General features: G+C 35.8%; 1 protein-coding gene across 13 annotated transcripts in view; it reads left to right on the forward strand.

The window, feature by feature from the left end:
• PHF21A (PHD finger protein 21A) overlaps window positions 1-23,395 on the forward strand; it is a 198,418-nt gene that overhangs the window by 6,638 nt on the left and 168,385 nt on the right. The window lies entirely within an intron of this gene.

Here is a 23,395-nt window from a genome sequence, read left to right on the forward strand (position 1 = left end):
TGGCCTTATGGACAGTATGTTGTATTGATGAAGCTTCAGATCCTATAGTAGCCTGTCACTTTTATGGTGAAATGTAGTAGCTTGTGTTGCAGGTGATTTTTAGCTGGATTATGTTAAATTTGTGTGCCAGCTTATCTTTCCTTGTTAGGAATTTCTTGGACTGTATTCCACAGCATGTTTGTGAAGGTGCTGTTGCCTGAAAATAACCCACCACCTGTGTTAGGCCTCCTGATGCAGATTGCACTTAGTTCTTTCCCAGCCTCCTCCTTCAGTCTTGCAGAAAACAGGGGTGTGTGTAGAAACTATATAAATAAATTACAGCTCAAAGTTGTCTAATTGGGTTTGGACATGTTATTGATAGCTTAAAAAAAATTTTTTTTTTGGAAGACGTCAGTGGATGAGAGAAATGGAATTTTTTTCCCCTGAGTGTTCTTTTCACACGTGTGTGTGAAACGAAGGGTGAGGAGTGGAGAGGGTAAATATTGAGTAAGGACTTGACAAAAGAGGAACTTAAGTATTATTCGTTTTTTTGTTGTTGTGTGTGTGTGTGATGGTGGTATGTGTATAACTGTAAGAATACATTTCCTAATGGGCAGTATTAAAGTATGGGAACTGTTTTCTTTTGAGAATTTCCTTCAAGAAAAATTATTCATAAAAACATAACTTGAAAGACTGTTAAGAGAAAAGCTGGTAGAACAATTAAAACTTTTTTTGGGAGGTGGGGAATAGAAAGCTTTGAAACTGATCAGACTTAAAAAATTGTTTTAAAAATTGTGTCTTTAAAAATTTTAACACATCTTTTTGCTTTTTAAGGATTTCTTTTATATGCTTATCCTGTATAAGGTTTTTCTAATGTGAAAATGTTGATCTAAATGTTAATTGATACCTTTTCCAGTATATGCTGAAGAATCTGTGCTAGGGCAGAGAACAACCAAATTTTATCTGGATTTGACTAGGCCCTGATAGTAAGATCTAGTCAGATTGTGCTAGATAGTTCAGTTTCTTGAAACTTACTGTGATAGGGGGAAGTGGTTTACTTACTACAAGTCCCAAGATGCATTGCGGTTTTTTTTGCCTAGCTCCAGATTAGAGCATTGCATGCTGGGACCTGTAGTTGATTTAAACAGCACAGGGAACCCTTCTCTCCTGTCTACTCCATTTTATACACAGCTTCCCAAGCCTCTAAGAACTTTCTGCTAAGTAGTTTGATTGCTAATATCATGGTTATTATGCTGCTGATATTCTAAAGTGAGTCTTCAGAAACACCCTAGTGTATTAGTTTACCTTAGATGAGTTGCTGTTTTTTTAAGTCAGTTACTGTAAGATTTACATGTAAAATAGCGTATGTATGTATATATAGTCAAAACTTGACTTCGCAATTGTACATTTTTTTTTGTCTGTGATGATATAGGTCCCTATAATTACAGCATTAACTGATTGCTAGTGTGGGCATTAGAATTAGAAGACTATTATTGTGGGGCCGGATATGTATGCTGTTCTCTTTTCTTTGAATGGTGACAATTATTCAGTAAAGTTGGACGGAAGGGTTTTTTTGGTGCCAGTATTTAAGCTCAGAGTTTTTTATTCTTCTGTAATGATTGTCAACATCTTGAATCTCAGTATTCTTTAAATGGAAGACAGAGTCCTGAAAATAAATGTGATTTTAGTGTAAATTTAATACTCAAAGGTATAGGCTGGAAGGTAGAGAAAAAGGGAAGGTTTCTTTAATAATTTGTTTATATTTTCATTTGTAAACTTAAAATTTCTGTCCTTTTGAGGGTTCTAATACTTTCACTTTATTAACTACTGTCAGTGTTGTTGCGGGGATTAAACGTTAAAATCTGTGAAAGCGCTTAGCACAGTTTCTGGCTCATAATGAAGGCTCAGTAAATATTTATAGAGTTAGCAATAGTAGTAGTAGTAGTGGTTATTGTTATTTTAAAAATATTATGCTTTACATTTTTTCCTCTCTTTTTACGTTATTACTTGATCAGAAACCCAGGATGTTCTAACAAGGCCTTGAGATTTTTGGCCTATGATAATGATGTGGCACTTCCCTAGAATTTTTTGCTGTACTTAAAATGTCTTTGCACCTTAGTTTCTCCCTCAGTGATAGATGCCCGAAGTCAGACAACCAGCCAGTAGCAGAATTTTCACCAGTATTCAGCTCTGCCTATTCAGTACCCTTTGCCATTGTGCCATGGCCTTTGGTTGACTTTGGAGAGTTCAAAAGATAATGAAAATTTCTTTGTTAATAATGTTTGCACTGTTAGAACATCCAAACTAGTTGATTAATGAAAATAAGATGCTGCAAAAATGTTCCTCGTGTCACGGTGTATGTAACCTTGGAAAAATTCTGTTGTGTTTAGAAGCATGAACCAGTCTATCACCACAGTTCACAGTGTTACAGGATTGATGTATTGGAGACCAGTGAGCAGCCCGAGAAAGAAAATGTAGTTTCAGGTCTGTGGGTTGTACTTAAAATGTTAGGTTCAAAGAAATCATAAGTCTTTATATTATTTTTCTCTTTTAGGACACTAACTTCTTTTAGGCTCTTGAGATTGTTCAAGGATATTTTTATCTACATGGCTTTTAGCTTCTTGAGAAGGGAAAGGGACACCTGGGAATACTGAAAAATGTAAGCATAAGTTGTGGTTTGTGTGCCTTAGTTTGAGTGTATGTAGAATCAGGGAAGTGTCTTTCTTATCTGCTTCGCCAGTCTCTATTCTAGCAGAGTTCCTCAAATGTTATTGCTGAGGGCTGCTGTGTTTATTTAAGAAAACTCTGCCTTTAGTAGAAATTATTTAAGTACTTGTTTATACAACAACCCATTCCACTATAATAATACTAACCTTTTTTTCCTCACAAACGTGAACTGAAACTTGTTAATGTCTGTATACTAGACATGAGATAGATTCTTTAGCTGTGTCATAAATTTATGGTATCTGGTCTGATATTCTTCCACATTATGAATGGTTTTATTTACTTTATGTTAACTCGTCTTTTCAAGATGTAATATTAAAATGAAATTAATCAGTGGTTACAAAGATGTTAAATTCAAAGGGCTAAATGTAAGGGAGAAAATGGTCTCTGGTATTAATTGGCCAGTACAGGAAGTTTGGATGAATTCTGTTCTACATTTTATAGTGTGCACACTTGTGTGATTCCTGAAATACTATAGTTAGAAATAAGGAGAGTAAAACTGGGCAGCCATGTGTAATTATCTGTAGAGTTCTCTGACACACCTAAATTATTGGCCACAGTTTTCTGTCTTTTTTTAAATGAAATGTCTGAGACCAATGTAAATGAAATGGTTGTGATGGTGTCAGAGGACCTGGCTTTAAGACCAGTCCTGTCACTAGCTGTGCATTTGAGAAATTCATCCTAGCTGGGCTTTAGTTTTCCCAGTACTGTAGTAAAATGGGGATAATGGTAAAAGCCTGCTTCACTATGCTGCTAAAAGGATTAGATGAGATAATACTCATGAATGTACTTTATAGACTAAAGAAGTATCAATACATATAAATTGAGTTTTTAATCACTAATAGATGGCTGGATTTTGAGATATTTGTCTATATTGTGTTAACAATGTTAATATTTTTAAAAATTTAAATATATGAGTTAGAATCATAATTGGTGATCTAGATCCCCCCACCCTCCCACCATGGCCAACAGACAAGTTCTTAACATGTGTTTACAGTGTAGTTCTTGACAACATGCACTGATGCCTTTGTGTGTATATATCATATATGTATAAATATCACAAATGTACTGGTGTGTTACAGTAATGAAAAGTTTCAATTATGGGTTTTTATGTTAAAAAATATTTTTATGTGTTAATATACAAACATACACAAATATACATATTTGTTCTTAGAGAAATGACATAGGTATGAGACTTTAAATATTTGGCAAGTTGTGAACAGTTTTTGTATTTTAAAGTTATCTGTTATAATATTATTCATAATAATTAACATTTGCTGAGTGTTTATTATGTTTAGTACTAAGCCTTTTTACATAAAGGATCTCATTTAATTTTAATCCTCACAGCAATATTCTGAGGATTTACTGTTATTATTCTACTCCCATTTGACAGATGAGGAAATGAAGGCTTCCCTGGGATAACATAGGTAGCAAATCATACAGTCTTACCTCAAGCCCAGGTTTGATTCCAGAGCTCCTCCTAAGTGTCTATAATGCTATACTAAACTGTGCAATTCCCATAGAAACCTAGCAAGTGAATTACTAAAGAAGTTTTTCAATCTACTGAAATGGCCACAGCTATGACATATCATTTTAAGAATGTTTCATCTGATTTTGGTTGGGTTAGGTTGAATGTTTTGGAAGTAGTAAGCACTGGAATGGATTGGAAATGAAGGCATTTGGGATAGTGTATGTCCTGTCCATCATTGTATGCCCATTGCCAAGCACAGTGTCTATTGTGGCGTGGGGTCTAATACCTATTTCTTAAAGGTTGGAATTTGGGCACGGGAGCATGATAGGTTATTATATACATTTTTTTAGTAGGTGCAGATAGATTACATTGGCTATTTCAATTAGTTCTTATTTAACTATCAACATTTTAGAGCATTTGATGTTAAGTGTCCTTTCTTTTAATATTTAATGTTATTTTAATACTTTAAAACTATTAAAAGGCAGAGCATCGGAGTTATAAAAGTAATACTTGCAATATAGATATGTGTAAAGTAGAAGACTAAAGTTATCCCATTCTCACCTACTTAAAAATTTTCCTGTGCATTTAACTATGTATAATGTATATGAGTTTTCAAAATAAGTAGAATTATACCATAATACTCTCTTGAAGTTTACTTTTTTCAGGTGGCTATTTAAAAAACTTGCTTGTTTTTGAACATAAGGCTCAGGTGGGAAATGGGAGTGAGGTTGGAAGGAGAGAGGTGGGTAAGATTTGTACATTAAGATTATAAATCTAATGCCCTAGACTGATTATTGCCTATGGGGCAAAAAGCATTTTAAGTTCTTTTTACTTGCACCTAATGCCTTAGAAATGGCCATTGTTATTAAAAAAATTTTAAAGTCTCAACTGATGTAAAATGACAACCTTGTTTTCTGTGCTGCACAAGAAATTTAGAAAGTATCATTTCAGAATTAAATTCTGCTAGTTTATTCTGGTAGCTATTTATAAAGAGATCAGTTGTGGTTTCAGATAACTTTTTTTTTTTAAACTGGTAGTCTCTCTTCCTGGTTGTTAGGAAGGATTCATTCAACATTTTCACAGTAAAGTAGAGTTTTAAAACCAAGAAAATGCTTGTGCTGTTTTAGTTAATAGCGGCTCAAACCAGTACTGCTTAATGGGCATCCAGATATCCTGCCCAGGAATTAGTTCTTCATATGAGTAGTGTTGGTGGAACTCACCTTCATCCCTATCCCTACTTACTCAGCCACCTTCAAATGCTATACTGCTAACCTGGCATTTTTTAAAGCAGTAAAAAAAGGAAAAAAAAAAGGTAAATTATTGGAAGTGCCGATAATTTATTGATTGCCAATAATTCACTTTTCTGGTGTTACATATATTTAAAAAAAAGCATACTCGACATTATAATCTGCATTAAATATCTTTTGATTCTGGCTTTGAGAGTTTTGACTTGTTGATAAGGTTGTTATTCACAATTCACCTTTGTAATTTTTAAATTAAAAAATTTTATTTCATAGGTAATAAGTTTCTCATTATAGAAGTTTAAAAAAATTCTAATTCTAGAATGCGCTCCTATCTAAGGTGATTTATACTTCTTTAGACCCGTATTTAGTGAAGTGCTAAAGCATCGCCTTAAAATTCTAAGAATTGGATCTGGTAGGGTGTAGCAATTAACTAGTTTTAACAAGCCATGTTAAGGTTATTTCTTGTTGGTAGCATTCATGTGTGCTTTTCATTTTGTGTGGCTCAGACCATGCTCTAGACAGTATTTTATTATTTCTCATGATAATTTTATAAGTGTACAAAGGGCTCAGTTCATGTCATGGATGGTAAAACTGAGGCAGAGACAAGAATTTGAGTAAGTTAATAGCAGAGCCTAATTTTCCGACCTTCTTATTCTGGTTTTGGTCTTCTTAACCTGTAGTATCCAAACTTTTAAATGTTATGGCCCCCAGTAAATGTATACTTAGATATAATTTACTGAACCTAGTATTTTGTGTATGTTATAAAACATGCAGGACAGGAAATTAGAAATTTTTAAAAAGATGAGATTTAAAATATAATTTGTGTTTCTTCCCACGGTCCTCTTCTTCCCCCCCCCCCCCCCCCCGGGTGGGCACACCCACTTGGAGACTAGCAGTGGAGATAGACTATTCTTCTGCAGAAGAGGTAGCCATGGGGACACCTGGAGGACCGTTGGTACAAGGTGTGGGGCTTTTAAGTTGGAGCGATCTTTTACAGCTTTTTAATTTTAAAGAAACAGCCTTTCTTTCTGTGAAGGCTGAATGGTCGAGAGAGTAAAGGCCTTGAGAGAGGTTAGCTTAAAAGACAAAAATATAGGCCTTATTTGTTTTCTTCAGAGTTGTCCAAAGGGAAAAGGCTGGCCTACCCTGAGCTCCTGCTCCCACTGTGGAGATGGCAGTGGCTTTTTCTGTTGTTGTCAGGCAGTTTATAGAACGCAGGATAGCTTGGTAAGCGTCTTCTCTGTGCCTGATATGACGTAACATTGTGGAGTATGCAGCATGCATGTTAAGTACAAGTGGTTGTATTTGGCTTGTTGCTGCAGCATTTTTGAGGCTATCTTAAAAAGCAATTATCACTCGATAGAGTTGGATATGTGCAAATTATTGAAATCATCATTTCATGAAGACCAAACTTTGTAACTTGAATTATCCTGTTTAGTATCTGTTTACTCCCCCCCCCCCCCCCCCCCCGCCCAGAGCAGAATTCTTTTTCTGAAAGGAACAGATGCCGTTAGCTTATCAGGACCTGATACTAAAAAGCCCACAAAAATCTTTGTGCTGCTTATTTTCTTTATTTAATCTATATGCAAAGCATATTGTAATTATTGCTGTTAGAGGGTTTTAAGGTGATGGTTCCTCCCCACCCTTTCTGTGCTCAGGGGAGATAGATCAGGAATGCCAAATTGACAACTTGGTATAAAGAAATAATGACCACTGAAATAAAACAGGAGTTCAAATAAAAAGCAAACCAGATACAAATGTAGAATGAAAATATCTTTTAGTAAAATGTTAGCATGCTGTACTTGGAACAGATGCCACATTAATTCAAAAGAGAGCCCAGAAAATGTGGCAACTTTACGATGTCAATGGAGGGAGCTGCAGTAGTTCCTGTTCTCATTGTGTCAGGTTCTTAGTACCTCCAGGTCCAGTCCTGTTTTTCTATTTATTTTCTGTACATATTACATGTTAGCATACAAATATTAAATCCATGCTTAATATTTTTGTTTGTTATTAGTTAAATACATAGTCATATTAATAGATATTAGTATAAAAGCCCAATAACTTGTAATCCAACAGTAATGATTCTTGTTTTAAATATGCACATCAACATTTGTAGAATCTGAGGCAAAAATGGGCTTTTCTACGCACCCTTCAAGGCACATTTATGATAATAAGGTAGTCTAAGAATTGAGACTTTCAAAGAGGCTTACTGCTTTTTGAATGTGGAATTTGGACAAGTTACAAAATTATGAGAATTTTGCATTTTTTTCTCATTTAAATTTGTAGTTATCATTGGACATTTGTTATGATTTTTAAGTAGCTTAGATTCATTCATTCCTTTTGCTGTGTTTTTTATGGTGTTTGGGAAGAAGAAGAAAGGGTGATGGAAGGGTACTATGCACACTTGGGTACTTACAGAGTGACATTCATTTTATAGAAGATTGCACAGGGACATCTCTGAATTGCCTGTAACTTGCAGTGCACGGTTAGTGTGTCTGGGTGTGGAGGGAGATGGGCTGGGGGCTCTTAACCTGATTTACAGTGTGCCACTTCCTGAGCAGTGCAGTGATCTAATCACTAGGGGCATATCTTCTGTGCCTGTAAAGAAGTCTGGTGCGCATGCTTAGAAAAGCACTACTAGTTTTCTCTCAGTCAAAGCATGAAGGCTTACAATTTACTCATTTTGTGAAAAGGTTAAAAGTTTTGTTTTCATGCCATTCAAGACAAGGGAAGTTTTTAGCATGGCAGTAGAGTACAGTGGTCAAGAGTATGGGCCAGTCTGCATAGGCTCAAATCCTGGCTTTGCTCTGTGCAATCTGGATTTGTATTAGTTCTGTGACAGTGGCCAAATCACTTCACCTGCTGTGCCTCTGCTTCAGTTTCTTCATCTGTAAAGTACGAATACATAATAGTACCCTTTTTCTGCGGTTGTTACGAGGAATAAATAAATGCCTGACACGTAGTAAGCACTAAATAAATGGTAGCTATTGTTAACTATTATTACTTAACCTTAATTCTGGATTCTTCATCTCTTCTCAAGGCTTGAGACAAATGTTGCATAGTGGGGAAAGAGCCTGAGCTTGGAGGTCTGACCTCTGGTTTGGAATCTTAGTGCAACCACTTAAAGTTGAGTGTGTGACCTTGGACTAATTATTTAAGCTCTTTTCAAAAAGGATGTCTCCTGTACATGCTGTATAACAAGCATTGTGCTGTTTACTTGGACTTCATTTTCTTTACTGATGACATAGGGATGATAATACTAATCTCTTTGGATTGATATGAAGATAAAATGGGGAAGTCTTAGGACACTTTATAAGCAATAGCTGCTATTATCGTTGCTATTGTTAACAGTCCCTCTAAAAGTTTATGGGAGAAGACTAAATATGGAACAACTTAGGTAGAGAGGAGAGTTTTCTTCCTGAAACGTCATTAGAAAAGGTATGGATGGGAAAAGTGATTTAATGAGTCCTTGTTTGTGAAAACTGCTGAGAGAAATATAGAATACATGGGAGGGTGTCAGTTATTACAGAGACTTTAAAAAGTATTTTCAGGGCACTTTATATTTATTAAAACTCTTAGCGATAAAAGATTTTTTTGCACCAAGATACTGGTGTTTACAGTAGGTCACTTAGCACCAAGGCAGTAGTAGATAAGGCATTATAACTCACAAGTTCAAAATACTAATCAGCTGGTCAGTCCATTGGGTCTGTGGCTCAGGACAAATTGCTTGTGTTTGTTTAACCCTTGAGAACGTATGCGTGGTGTAAGAACTAATGGAAACAAATGTAGAACCCCAGAGATATAAAAGTGGCATACAAATGCTTTCTAAGTAATGATGGACACAGTTTATTTGCCTTCTGATTTTGAGCATTTGTCCTTTGTGAAACTTCCTCTCATCTGGTGCCTAGTCTTTTCTTATGGTAATTGTTATTTTCTTTCTATATTTAATCATCATATATTACCTATATTGAGCCTAGAAACTGGGCCTGAGAGCAGGTTGATTGTGAGGAAAGCCACACTTTAAGTCTCTGCCTTACAGTGATCTCAGAATTAAGACTTTTTTGGGTAAAGAATTTGAGTTTTTAATATATTTTGAGGTTTTTTAAATGTATTTTTGAGTTTTCAATGTATTCATTAGTATGTAGGTATCTGTAAGTGTATCTATAGGTATGTATGTCTCTATCTGGTAAGTGAAACCAGTCATTGAGGGAAGGGGAATGATCATTAAGTATGAAATATAATTAATCTTATTCATTTACTGTCAGTTTAGATCTGAAACTTTTTTGGTCTTTGGTCTGTATAGTTTTTTTCCTGAGATTCAACAAGTGTGTTTGAATATAGTATATGTTACCACTAGTGAGCATTTGAGTTAAAAATAGAATAATAGCTTCCATTAACTTTTTGTTCTCATTTACCCAGCTGTACCATTTGATAAAGGCCTAGTAGGTAGAAGTATTTAGTATATTTTATTTTATTTTTTAATATATTTATTTATTTATTTTTGGCTGTTGGCTTCGTTGCTGCGTGCGGGCTTTCTCTAGTTGCGGTGAGCAGGGGCTACTCTTTGTTGTGGTGCGCAGGCTTCTCATTGCGGTGGCTTCTCTTTTTGCAGAGCACAGGCTCTAGGTGCACAGGCTTAAGTAGTTATGGTACACGGGCTTCAGTAATTGTGGCACATGGGCTTAGTTGCTCCGCGGCATGTGGGATCTTCCCGGACCAGGGCTTGAACCTGTGTCCCCTGTATTGGAAGGCGGATTCTTAACCACTGTGCCACCAAGGAAGTCCTACTATATTTTATTTTGTCTGTGTTCCTAAAACATTGTTTCTGCTTTCTGAGCAGAAATTCCAACAAGTTTGTTCTGATAAAGTGCTGTACTTTAGCTCAACAAATATTTTAAAAAATAAAGCAATTTTAATTTTTTCAATTAAAAAATTATAATACTACTTTACAATAGCTAGAGTAAGTCAAGCTTTGTAGTTTTAGAATTAGCATAGCATGTGTACTGTGTTTTCTTTATTTCAGCCTGTATGCAGGGCCTATAAAAGTTGCTTCTCTTGGGTGAATGGAATTGTAAAAAGTTTAGAAGTGTATTTCATTTTAACAAATATAGGAGTTAGAAGTGGACCCTGTAGCCTCTTTGGGGTTGATTTAAAGAATTACACAATTTTGAAAATCATTTTATCCCTGCCTGATTTGTAAAAGGTGGGCTACTTATGACAGGCCTGAACTCCTGTTACACTTGTGCAGGAACCTGTCCAGTTCATGATGCATTAGCTACTTTGTAGAGAGATGCTGCCATCGACCCTCCATTGCTTTTCCTCTCCCCTCTTCTTTACAGTCTTTTATGTCTGTACTGTGCCTATGCTATTCCCTGTCTGCTGTGCATCACTCCCTCCAAAGCAACCACCATCTTACTCTATTTCTCTTCAAAACAAAACATCTATGTAATTATTAGTTTTTAAACAGAGAGAGCTGTTATCAATACCTTAAGGCTTAACAGTTTGTGGACCTCTCCATTTTGGGCCCTCAGCCAGCAGTTGGATAATAGCTTAAAATCACCTCCAAAGTAACTGAGTATTTGTGAAACATTTCATGTCTGGACTAAGGGAGAGAATAGAAAAAGACCTTTTTACCTCAAAAGTTGCTGTATTTTCTGGTAGGGGGTGAGATGGGATCATAGAGGGGTAGGGGGAAGCCTTGTTACTTAACTAAGATAAAGGAAATAGGAAGCATTAATTTGTTAGATTGCCCTTTGTAGTCCTATGGGCCTAATTGGAGAAAGAAAATGGAAATGTTGGTGTTGCTCATTCTGAAAGTATTTTGATTTATTAGTAGAGAGAGGGCTAGTAGAATTTCTTTCTTTAGTTTGTAAAGTACAATATATGGTTATGATACCTTGTTATTAGGCATTGATTGCTTTCATTTCATTGTTGGTATTTGCACAATAGCAGACCTATTGTGCAAGTAGCAACACATTTCAGATTTTTTTGTAGTGATTTTGAACTGTTAACTGAATTGTTTTGGTAAGAAAAGTAAAAATTGGAAATCAGTTGTAGTTACATGTAATGGCTATGTTGGTTTTAAATTTGGTGGCTTCTAAGATCTGTACCAGGCATTTAATCCATTATTCAGTTACACATAGAGAAAAACATATTTGAGACAAGAGCTTTAACTTTATAGGATTTAAAAAAAATTCTTTTTATGGAAATTTAAAAACATACACAGAAGTAGAGTGAATAATATTAACAAATCCCACATACCTGTTAACCAAACTTCAACAATTATCACTATTTTGCCAAACTTTACGGTATGTGAAACATAACAAGGAAAGTAATTTTATGTGTTTAGAACACGTATTACAAGTAGATATGTGGGTATACTCAAAGGAAAAGTATGTGTGCCAGAATGTTAACTCTTCATACACTGTAAATTTAATAGTGGTAATCATCTTTTAGGATAATGTTGCTTTCATTTGTTTTTTGACTTATTGAAGATATCTGAGCCACCATCAACTTGATGGAGAACCATGTCTGCTGGAAAGACTTTAGTTCTCTTCTCTATCTTTAGAAACTCAAGATTATTAGTTTTGAATTTACTCTTCTTATGAGTTGCATTTAATTTTATGTGCACTTGCCTCTCTGCAATGTTTGTGTGGACCACTGGTAATGATCATTTCTAGAGTATGCCAGGCAATATTTAAGTCAACTTAAAGTTGGAAATCACTAAACCCTGTTCTGTACTTTATCCTGCATATTCTATTTCTATTTTACCCAAATGTATATATTGATTGACTAGGGAATACATAGTATAACTTGTGAAAGTTTGTTGAGGAGGGAATTTTGACTCTCTGCTATCCCTGGACCTGGTAACAGTTTTTAGGATGTTAGAACTTAAGTTATTGTTTGTTTCTCTTTGGAGGAGTAGTAAGTTGTGCGTGTGTCTCCAGTTGTGGGTCCTGTTCATTAGTAGTTACTACAAGGTGATGGTAGCCTTATTTCTAAATTTCCTTGCTTTTATTAGTTTAAATTAGACCCATAGGGGTAATTATTCCACGCTGATGCATGAGGAAGCATACATAGTCATTGGTGGTTGTGCATCTAAACCCCTGTACAGTGCATTGGAAAGATATCTTTTAACATTATGATGCTGTTTGGAATACTAGGTGAAAGGAGTGTACTTATTTAACAGGACTCTTAATAAGCTCCCTCTATACCAAAGATACCTTTTAAAAAATTATACTTATGAAGACTTTGTAGTATTCCCCAGTAGAGTTCATCTAGAGCAGCAAAACCTTTCTAAAATAAAACTTATTCCTTTAACCGGTATTCATTTAAGTGGGTTTCTCTGTACTTGGTTTCCATGGAAATAGCGAATAGCTAACGTTATTTATAAGGTAGAAGTAAAATAGGGTGCCTAATGGGACCCCATGCTGCTCTGATGAAGAGACTTAGGAAAAAAATCCATGCTCATGGGATTTTTTTTTTAAACAAGGTTAATGGAAGCCCTGATTTCAGTCTTCTGTAACAGAACATATTTTTGGTTTTAAAGGCTAGCATTAATATCAAGCAAACTTCTTTTCTGGTCTGTATTGCTTTCACTTTCAAGTTTTAGGACCACTTATTTATCAGCATGATTGAGGCTTTATGCTTCAGACTCATGTTTCTCTGTGGTTTTTGTTTCAAAAGTTAAAATCCCCAGCATATTGTAGCTGTTTCAATTTCTCACTGACATTTCAAAGTACAGTTAAAAAGTTAAATGTTCATTAATGATAGCAGTGATGGTAAAGAATCAATATGTTGGACTACATAGATTTTTTTTTTTTAATGTGAATGTTATGGAACCATTTAGTTTTCAGGCCTTAAGTCAGGGTTCTTTTCCATTAGTGTTGTAGAGCTAAACCTATGTAGTTAGAGAGAAAAATATTCTAATTTTCTGTGGGAGATAGAAATGGGGAAAATCTTAATTTCTCTTTCTTTAAAAAGTGGATTGTTGCCAAAGCCTTTTAATTGAAATAAATGTTAGTTCTTTTAGTCTTTGAATGTGGATTTGGGATAAACCTTGGCTTTTTCCTCACTGCTGCGGTAAGGCCTACTCTTAGTTTTCTAGGCTTACAGCAAAGCCTTGCGTTTCTTAAGCCCCTTCATGTGAAAGAATATCATTCCCTTTGTGTTTGTGATTGGTGTGTGTGTATATGTGTGTGTGTGTGTCACTAATTTTTTTTTTTTCACTAATTTTTTTATAGCCTGAAAGGCACCTGCTCATTTTTTAGCCTGGTGGGTACAGCGGTGCCATATATATATATATATATATATATATATATATATTTATTTTTTTTTAAATAAATACATTTATTTATTTATTTTTGGCTGCGTTGGGTCTTTGTTGCTATGTGCAGGCTTTCTCTAGTTTTTTTTTATCATATGATTTTTATTCTTCATTTTGTTAATATAGTGTATCACATTGATTGATTTGCATATATCGAAGGATGCTTGCATCCCTGGGATAAATCCCACTTGATCATGGTGTATGATGCTTTTAATGTGTTGTTGGATTCTGTTTGCTAGTATTTTGTTGAGGATTTTTGCATCTATATTCATCAGTGATATTGGTCTGTAATTTTCTTTTTTTGTAGTATCTTTGTCTGGTTTTGGTATCAGGGTGATGGTGGCCTCATAGAATGAGTTTGGGAGTGTTCCTTCCTCTGCAATTTTTTGGAAGAGTTTGAGAAGGATGGGTGTTAGCTCTTCTCTAAATGTTTGATAGAATTCACCTGTGAAGCCATCTGGTCCTGGACTTTTGTTTGTTGGAAGATTTTTAATCACAGTTTCAATTTCATTACTTGTGATTGGTCTGTTCATATTTTCTGTTTTTTCCTGGTTCAGTCTTGGAAGGTTATACCTTTCTAAGAATTTGTCCATTTCTTCCAGGTTGTCCATTTTATTAGCATAGAGTTGCTTGTAGTAGTCTCTTAGGATGCTTTGTATTTCTGCGGAGTCTGTTGTAACTTCTCCTTTTTCATTTCTAATTTTATTGATTTGAGTCCTCTCCCTCTTTTTCTTGATGAGTCTGGCTAATGGTTTATCAATTTTGTTTATCTTCTCAAAGAACCAGCTTTTAGTTTTATTGATCTTTGCTATTGTTTTCTTTGTTTCTATTTCATTTATTTCTGCTCTGATCTTTATGATTTCTTTCCTTCTGCCAACTTTGGGTTTTGTTTGTTCTTCTTTCTCTAGCTCCTTTAGGTGTAAGGTTAGATTGTTTACTTGAGATTTTTCTTGTTTCTTGAGGTAGGCTTGTATAGCTATAAACTTCCCTCTTAGAACTGCTTTTGTTGCATCCCATAGGTTTTGGATCGTCGTGTTTTCATTGTCATTTGTCTCTAGGTATTTTTTGATTTCCTCTTTGATTTCTTCAGTGATCTCTTGGTTATTTAGTAACGTATTGTTTAGCCTCCAAGTGTTTGTGTTTTTTACATTTTTTTTCCCTGTAATTCATTTCTAATCTCATAGTGTTGTGGTCAGAAAAGATGCTTGATATGATTTCAATTTTCTTAAATTTACTGAGGCTTGATTTGTGACCCAAGATGTGACCTATTCTGGAGAATGTTCCGTGCGCACTTGAGAAGAAAGTGTAATCTGCTGTTTTTGGATGGAATGTCCTATAAATATCAATTAAATCTGTCTGGTCTGTTGTGTTATTTAAAGCTTGTGTTTCCTTATTAATATTCTGTCTGGATGATCTGTCCATTGGTGTAAGTGAGGTGTTAAAGTCCTCCACTATTATTGTGTTACTGTTGATTTCCTCTTTTATAGCTGTTAGCAGTTGCCTTATGTATTGAGGTGCTCCTATGTTGGGTGCATATATATTTATAATTGTTATATCTTCTTCTTGGATTGATCCCTTGATCATTATGTAGTGTCCTTCCTTGTCTCTTGTAACGTTCTTTATTTTAAAGTCTATTTTATCTGATATGAGTATAGCTACACCAGCTTTCTTTTGATTTCCATTTGCATGGAATATCTTTTTCCATCCCCTCACTTTCAGTCTGTATGTGTCCCTAGGTCTGAAGTGGGTCTCTTGTAGACAACGTATAGATGGGTCTTGTTTTTGTATCCATTCAGCGAGCCTGTGTCTTTTGGTTGGAGCATTTAATCCATTCATGTTTAAGGTAATTATAGATATGTATGTTCCTATGACCATTTTCTTAATTGTTTTGGTTATTGATCCTTTTCTTCTCTTGTTTTTCCCACTTAGAGAAGTTCCTTTAGCATTTGTTGTAGAGCTGGTTTGGTGGTGCTGAATTCTCTTAGCTTTTGCTTGTCTGTAAAGCTTTTGATTTCTCCATCGAATCTGAATGAGATCCTTGCCAGGTAGAGTAATCTTGGTTGTAGGTTCTTCCTTTCCATCACTTTATGTATATCATGCTACTCCCTTCTGGCTTGTAGAGTTTCTGCTGAGAAATCAGCTGTTAACCTTACGGGAGTTCCCTTGTATGTTATTTTTCATTTTTCCTTTGCTGCTTTCAATAATTTTTCTTTGTCTTTAATTTTGCCAATTTGATTACTATGTGTCTCGGAGTGTTTCTCCTTGGGTTTATCCTGTATGGGACTCGCTGCACTTCCTGGACTTGGGTGGCTATTTCCTTTCCCATGTTAGGGCAGTTTTCGACTATAATCTCTTCAAATATTTTCTCTGGTCCGTTCTCTCTCTCTTCTCCTTCTGGGACCCCTATAGTGCGAATGTTGTTGCGTTTGATGTTGTCCCAGAGGTCTCTTAGGCTGTCTTCATTTCTTTTCATTCTTTTCGCTTTATTCTGTTCCACAGCAGTGAATTCCACCATTCTGTCTTCCAGCTCACTTACCCATTCTTCTGCCTCAGTTATTCTGCTATTGATTCCTTCTAGTATAGTTTTCATTTCAGTTATTGTATTGTTCATCTCTGTTTGTTTGTTCTTTAATTCTTCTAGGTCTTTGTTAAACATGTCTTGCACCTTCTCGATCTTTGCCTCCATTGTTTTTCCGAGGCCCTGGATCATCTTCACTATCATTATTCTGAATTCTTTTTCTGGAAGGTTGCCTATCTCTACTTCATTTAGTTGTTTTTCTGGGGTTTTATCTGTTCCTTCATCTGGTACATAGCCCTCTGCCTTTTCATCTTGTCTATCTTTCTGTGAATGTGGTTTTTGTTCCACAGGCTACAGGATTGTATCTTCTTGCTTCTGCTCTCTGCCCTCTGGTCAGCTGCGGCGAGCGGGGGCTACTCTTTGTCATGGTGCGCGAGCTTCTCATTGCAGTGGCTTTTCTTTGTTGTGGAGTATGGACTCTAGGCACCCGGGCTTCAGTAGTTGTGCTCGCGGGCTCAGTAGTTGTGGCTCGTGGGCTCTAGAGCGCAGGCTCAGTAGTTGTGGTGCACGGGCTTAGTTGCTCCGTGGCATGTGGGATCTTCCTGGACCAGGGCTCAAGCCCGTGTCCCCTGCATTGGCAGGCGGATTCTTAACCACTGCACCACCAGGGAAGTCCCAGCAGTGTTATATTGAGAAGTGAGGCAGTATGGAACACAGTAAGGTGCTATAATTTTTATTTAGTTCGTTTTGGTCATCCTTGGCAGCTTGTGGTTGTTATCCGTTTGTCTGGAAGTGCTTTGTGATTATTCCTGGCTGTCAGTGCAGCAGGAGTTTTCTTCTGTGTTTTAAAGGCAAGGATTGTAGTGTACTTAGGGCTCCATCAGGGGAGGAGTTTTTGTTTTGTTGTGGGGTGTGTGTGTGTGTGTGTGTGTGTGTGTGTTTCTTTGGACAACCTTCTGCTACAGTTGGGTTTTCTGTGCTCTAGTTTAAAAAATTTTTAGTTGTTTTAATCCTGTTGAATTTTTGTGTGAAGTATTTTATCTACAGCAGTTCACTAGTTTTTTTCTGTGCATATTGGTGCTATTTTTTAAAGTTTCCTTTATGTGGTAATTGTTCTTTTAGTTTAGCTTTTTCTCGTATATTTTTAAAATTAGGTGTTTACCAATGACCTTCCTTAGTGACTTTTACTTGAATTATATTTGTGCTTTGGAGACATAGGAATTGGGGTCTATTATCCCATCTCTGAGAGAACAAGTCCCAGTAGTTGCAGTTAGTGCAACAGAAAGGGTTTTCACAGATGCGCTGCTGGGCTTTGATCCTCCTCCTTGGTGCCTATGGTTTACACCCAGAACTCCCATTAGTGTTAATAGGAGGCACTTGCTTAAATCCCTATACACCAAGATAAATCCAAACTCCTTTGTAATGCTGTATAGATACCTCAGTTGTTTTTTTGTTGATGGTAAGAGTTTTGGTCCTGAGGTTAACTGATTATTAAGATAAGAGTTTGAGTTGTCTTGGGATATGGGGTGATTTACTAAGTCTGATCTGTAATTAAGAAGGTTATGTTATGATGATTAGACTCAGAAAACATTTATACCTTTGTGAACTGTGGAAGCTTGTGAATAAGCAGTTTTGTACTTTATAACATGATGAAGCAAGATTTCTTCTTTCCATTTATTTTTCTTAATACTTATCCACTACAAAATAAATGATTTTACAAGTTTTTGTACATATTGTAAGAACTTAGTAAAAATTATTTTTTTTTATTTGTAAGCCTTTCCACAATTACTCTCTAGCATTTTAAGTCAGCTAATGCTGCTCACATTTTTCAAGCATATAGAAGCTAATAATCTGCACTGTCTTAAAGCGTGGATATTGCAATCATTGGTCAAGGATTAGATAATCACTGTTTACTATACTTATCTGAATTTCTGGATTTTTGTTACTTTATTTGTGTATAGTCTAATGGAAGGATTCCTAGATTGAGAGCAGTAAATCTGGGTTTTAGACTGGGCTTTGCCTCTTATAATCTTTATAGCTTGTGGCTAGACATCTAGACTTTTTGGACCACTGTTCTTGAAATGAAGGTATGGATCTGGCACTCTGGGGTGTCCATTCTAGCTTTAGGCTATTTGAAGGCCCACTTTCCCAGGTACCAAAGGAAATAGAGGACTGTAAGGCAGTGGTTCCTAATCCTGGCTATCCATCAGAATCTTCTGGGGGAAATTTAAATAAAATATAGATACCTAGGCTCCAAATCAGACATAATGAATTCAGAATCTTTAAGGGTAGGGCATGTGAATGTATATATTTTTTTGAAGTTTTAGAGTTATCCTGATTCTAAGTTTGAGAACTACTGGTGCAAGACATTATTTCTATTCTACTTGTGTGTGTGTGTCTAGTTAGGGAAATATGACAGGTAAGTAACTGTGAGACAGTATGTGGTTAAATTCTAAGATGAATGAGAGAGATGATAAACAGTTTGAGAATTCAAAGAAGGGAGAACTGGGAGTTGGGAAGGTCTCCATTAATCGGTGAGTCTTTATCTGGACCCTAATGACTGGGTGGGATTTGGATAGGCAGAGAAAAGGTAAAAAAGGGTATTCTTGGTATAAGAAAGAGCATCCCCCAAGTGAAAGTTTGGGGAGGAGAACAATTCTGATGAATATTTTAGTCCTTTAGTATTCTACTCTTGCAACTGCTATAGATTTCCTAAACATTTGAGGGAGTGAGCTGTGAAGATATTTGATGGGAGAGAATGTTCCAGAAGAGCCCTGTGAAGGGAACTTGTTTGGAGTTTCAGAAGTACAAAACAGAGGCCAGTGGCTGGAGCAGATTGAGCAATGGGGAGAGGGAAGGAGATGAGGTCTGAGAGTAACAGAGGCCCAAATCACTTAGAGCCTTGTGGGCCATTGTAGAAGACTTCTGCTTTTTCTCTGAGTATCATGGGAAGCCATTGGAGGATTTTGAGCAGAGGAGTAACTAGCTCTGTCTTGGATTTTAAAAAGGTCACTCTGGCTACTGAGAGAATAGACTTTGGGGGACAAAGATGGTAGTGGGGAGGCCAATTAGGAGGCTATTGCAGTAATGCAGGTGAAAGATGATGGTGACTTGGACCAAGGAAGTGGTAGTATATTTGAGACAAGTGGTCAAAGTCCATTTATTTTGAAGGCAGAGGCAAGATGGTCAGCTACAGGATTGGATGTAGGGTGTGGGAAAGAGAGGAGTCAATGATGACTTTAAGGTTTTGGCCTGAAGGGATAGAGTTGCCATTTATTGAAATGGGGATGACTCTGGGGAGGAGGTTGGGGGACAGGCAATCAAGAGTTTAGTTTTGGACTTGTTGAGCTTGAGGAGCCAATTTGACAGGTGTTGAACGGGCAGTTTGATATATGAGTTTGGAAATCAGGGGAAAGGTCTGGGCTAGGTACAAATTCGGGAGTCACCAGTACAGATCCTTTTATAGCTATGAGACTACATGAGATTACCTAATGGGAAGAGTTCCAAGAACCGAGCCTTGGGGCAGTTCAACATTTTGAGGTCTTGAGAGATGAGAAAGAACTAGCGAAGGAAACCCAAAAGAGTGGCTAGAGAGATTAGGAAAACAATTGAGGGTGAGTGGTGTCCTGGGAGTCAAGAGAAAAAAGGATTTCAAGAAGGAAGAATGGTCAACTGGGTGAAATAATACTGTTTGAACAGAGAAATGAGGGCTGAGACTTTACTGTTGAGTTTAGCAACAGGGAGGTCACTGGTGATCTTAACAAGATTGAAGGAGGCAAAAGCCCTAATGGAGTGGGTGCAGTAGAGAATGAGAGGAGAGGAACTAGGGACAGTGACTTTGGTTAACTGTTTCAGGGAGTTTTGCTATAAATGGGAGTGTAGATATGGGACAATAACTAGAGAAGTATATGGAGTCATGGGAGGCTTTTTTTTTAGACAAAGGAAACAAAATGATCCAGTAATGAGGGAAAAATTGATGCTTCTTGAGAGTGAAGGGAGAAGTGCTAGAATGATGCCCATGAGAGGGTAAGGTTAAGAGGGATGGGGGCAAGAGGTATGATTATGATACTGAGGCCTAAAGGATTAAATCCCATTTAGCAGGATTCTGCTTTTTCTTCTGAGCATTTTTTGCATTTAAATTTATTTCAAACTTACTATATTCTGTTAGAATTAGGAAAGGTAGATAAAAACCAGTAAAATTTACTGTATATAAAATTAGTGTATCAACTTGGTGTAGTAGAAGAGATTGAATCTTCTGCATACAGTGACATTTTAAAGTGTCTTTGAATGACAATTATCTGTGCTATTCTAGTCCCTTATCAAAATTTATGATTGAGCACAGACTATAAACTTAATTGTTCAAAATTTGTAATGGGATGGATTTTAGCCTAATTTAAAACATGATCTAGTGATGAACTTTTTCTCTGCAAAATTTGTTTATACACAGAGGTTTTAGATGTTTTACAAAAGGCACTTACAAAGTAGTTATTAATCACTTTTGATTTATTGATGATATTTAAAATTTTACAACCACATCAGAAATCTGAATGATTCATTTCTTTACCAGCTCTAATTAAAGCAGCTACTTGTGAAGTTCTGGAGAGGAGGTGAACAATCTTCAGTTTGCAAAAAATCACATGAAGTTATGTTAGCAAGATGGTATTCATCTCTAAAAGCAAAAATAATTTCATTTACTCCAATTTATGTGTTTTGAATGTATTTTTCAAGAACAAGTCTATATTTTAAAAATTTAATAAGCAAAAAAGGCAAAAATTTTGAACTACCTTAGCTACAAGTGTGAAATGTGAGAAACAAATTAAGTGGACTTTGAATCAGCTTAACATGAGGAAATCAAACTTGTATTTCAGTCTTATATATTTTGCATATGGATAGTGTAAAAAGTACAAATTTATATGTAAATCTTTTTTGCTGCTAACTCATTTTTATTAAATTACAGAAATAAAATATTTTCTTTTCTTTTTGTTTTTAATCAGTATCCCAACGGTAGTGAATAATCAGTCTTCAGAAGGAACACTTTGGTAGTTCTGATGCACAGTGTTTAAGAATCACCAGTCTAAAAATAATTTACTCTTTTTTGGGTATCTGAACCTCTGCGAATCTTATTTAAGTTGTGGATCCTCTTCCCAGAATTCTCATACATTGAAAATTTAGCATATAGTATCATGGAGTTGGCAAACCCCTCTGAAGCCTATTCACGGGGATCCCTTAGGCATAAAGGATCTCAGGTTTTAAAACCTGCCCTAGATAGCTTACTTATGTGATTTTTCTTTAAAACTTTATATGAAGATTTTCCCAAAAATATTTGGTCAGTATTTATTTTAGTTTATTTCTTAGGAGAGTAACTGCTACAGCTGTTTAAGAGGAAGTGAGGTCTAGCGGAAAGGCCAGTTCAGTCAAAGGAATCTCAGGGTCTGTAGACTTCTCTCCAGCTTTACTACCAGCTAGCTGTGTAACCTTCCGGGAAGTCAGTTAACCTCTCAGGCTTTGATTTCCAATGTGATTTCTGCAGTCCCTGCAAGCAGTTTTATGAGTAGTTTCATGATATCGTGGTAAAATTCCTTGTCAATTAGGGATTGACTCTGCTGTTTATTTTTGGGGAAAATGCCCCAGAGATAAGGTGCATCCATTGTCCCTTTTTACTGAATATGATTTTCAGAAGAGTTTGACTATACTTTCTTAAATGCCATATGAGTAAAAGTTAAAATCCCAACCCCATCCTGATCATTTTGAGTTTCAACATATTTTATATATTCTGGGTATAAGCCATTGTTATATGTATTGCAGTTATAATCTCCAGTTCTGTGGATTGCTTTTTCATTCTCGTAAGGGTTTTTTGTGGTTTTTTTTTTGGGTGAACAGAAGTTCTTAATTTTAATTTGATCCAATTTATCTGTCTTTTCCTTTTTGTTATATTTTAAAATGACAGTATTTTACTTCCTAATCAACTGTTTTTATCCAAAGTCATTCATTTAACAAATAATGCTGTGGGAGATCGATGCATAATTATCCCCAGCGTGAAAGAGCTAATAAGAAATGCCTAATAGGGAAAATAAGCCTGCAACAGAGAGTTAAGAGTCCACTCAGTGAATTCATTCATTTAACAAATATTTACTGAGCATTTACTTCATGTTTTTGTTTGTTTGTTTGTTTGCTTCGGCTGCACCGTGTGGCTTGTGGGATCTTAGTTCCCCGACCAGGGATCGAACCTGTGCCCCCTGCAGTGGAAGCATGGAGTCCTAACCATTAGACCACCAGGGAATTCCCAAGAACCCACTTTTTAATAACCACATCATTCTACAGATTTTTGCATCATTTTTCTTTTGGTTGGGAGTCATTCTAATTTTGGTGATTAAAATTGCCATTTATATGGACTTTAGAACTTTAAAAAGTGCTGCTGCTAAAAGAAAGGATAAAACAGTAAATTGAATTTCTTTTGGAAATGAATGTTAACTGCATGAATCGGGGCCCTTTAAAATTATTTTACTGTATGTTTGGTATGACTGTACATGATTAAATAAAAATTTATAATTTGGATGACATGAAGATTTTTTGAAATATCCCTTAAGGAAATGAGAATTTATATTACACTATTGGAGTAACATAAGTCAACAAATGTACTGTGTTTAAAGCATAAGGATGATTCAGGTTTGGAACATGGTATGTGGAGTTTAAATAATTTAATACTGAAATACTAAGGGAAAAGTTTTAATTTTTGCTTCCTAAATTTTTTTTTAACTAAAAAAGAAGTTTGGGGCAAGGAAGAGTTAAAAATAAATAAACAATATAGCCTGACATGACTTTTCTGACCTTGAAATTAACTTAATGGAGTATAGTTAATCTTAAAAAAAAAAAAACACACAATTGATAAAAGCATCACTGAGCATTGGATTGAGATCCCAAAACCTTGATTTTCTTTCTGGCTCAATCACTGATTAACTATGTGGCATAAGGAAAGTCACTTTTGTGTTGTGTGGTTTACAGTTTCAGGTGGTGAGACTTTAAGATTGTGAATGAAAAGTTAAATTATGACTATACATATAAAATGCTGTGAATTTTAAGCCTTATATAAAACAAATCCATTTCAAGATTAATTGAAAAAAAGGCCTTTTAAG

This window comes from Mesoplodon densirostris, chromosome 7, assembly GCF_025265405.1.
Source record: "Mesoplodon densirostris isolate mMesDen1 chromosome 7, mMesDen1 primary haplotype, whole genome shotgun sequence".
Classification (NCBI taxonomy): Eukaryota; Metazoa; Chordata; class Mammalia; order Artiodactyla; family Ziphiidae; genus Mesoplodon; species Mesoplodon densirostris.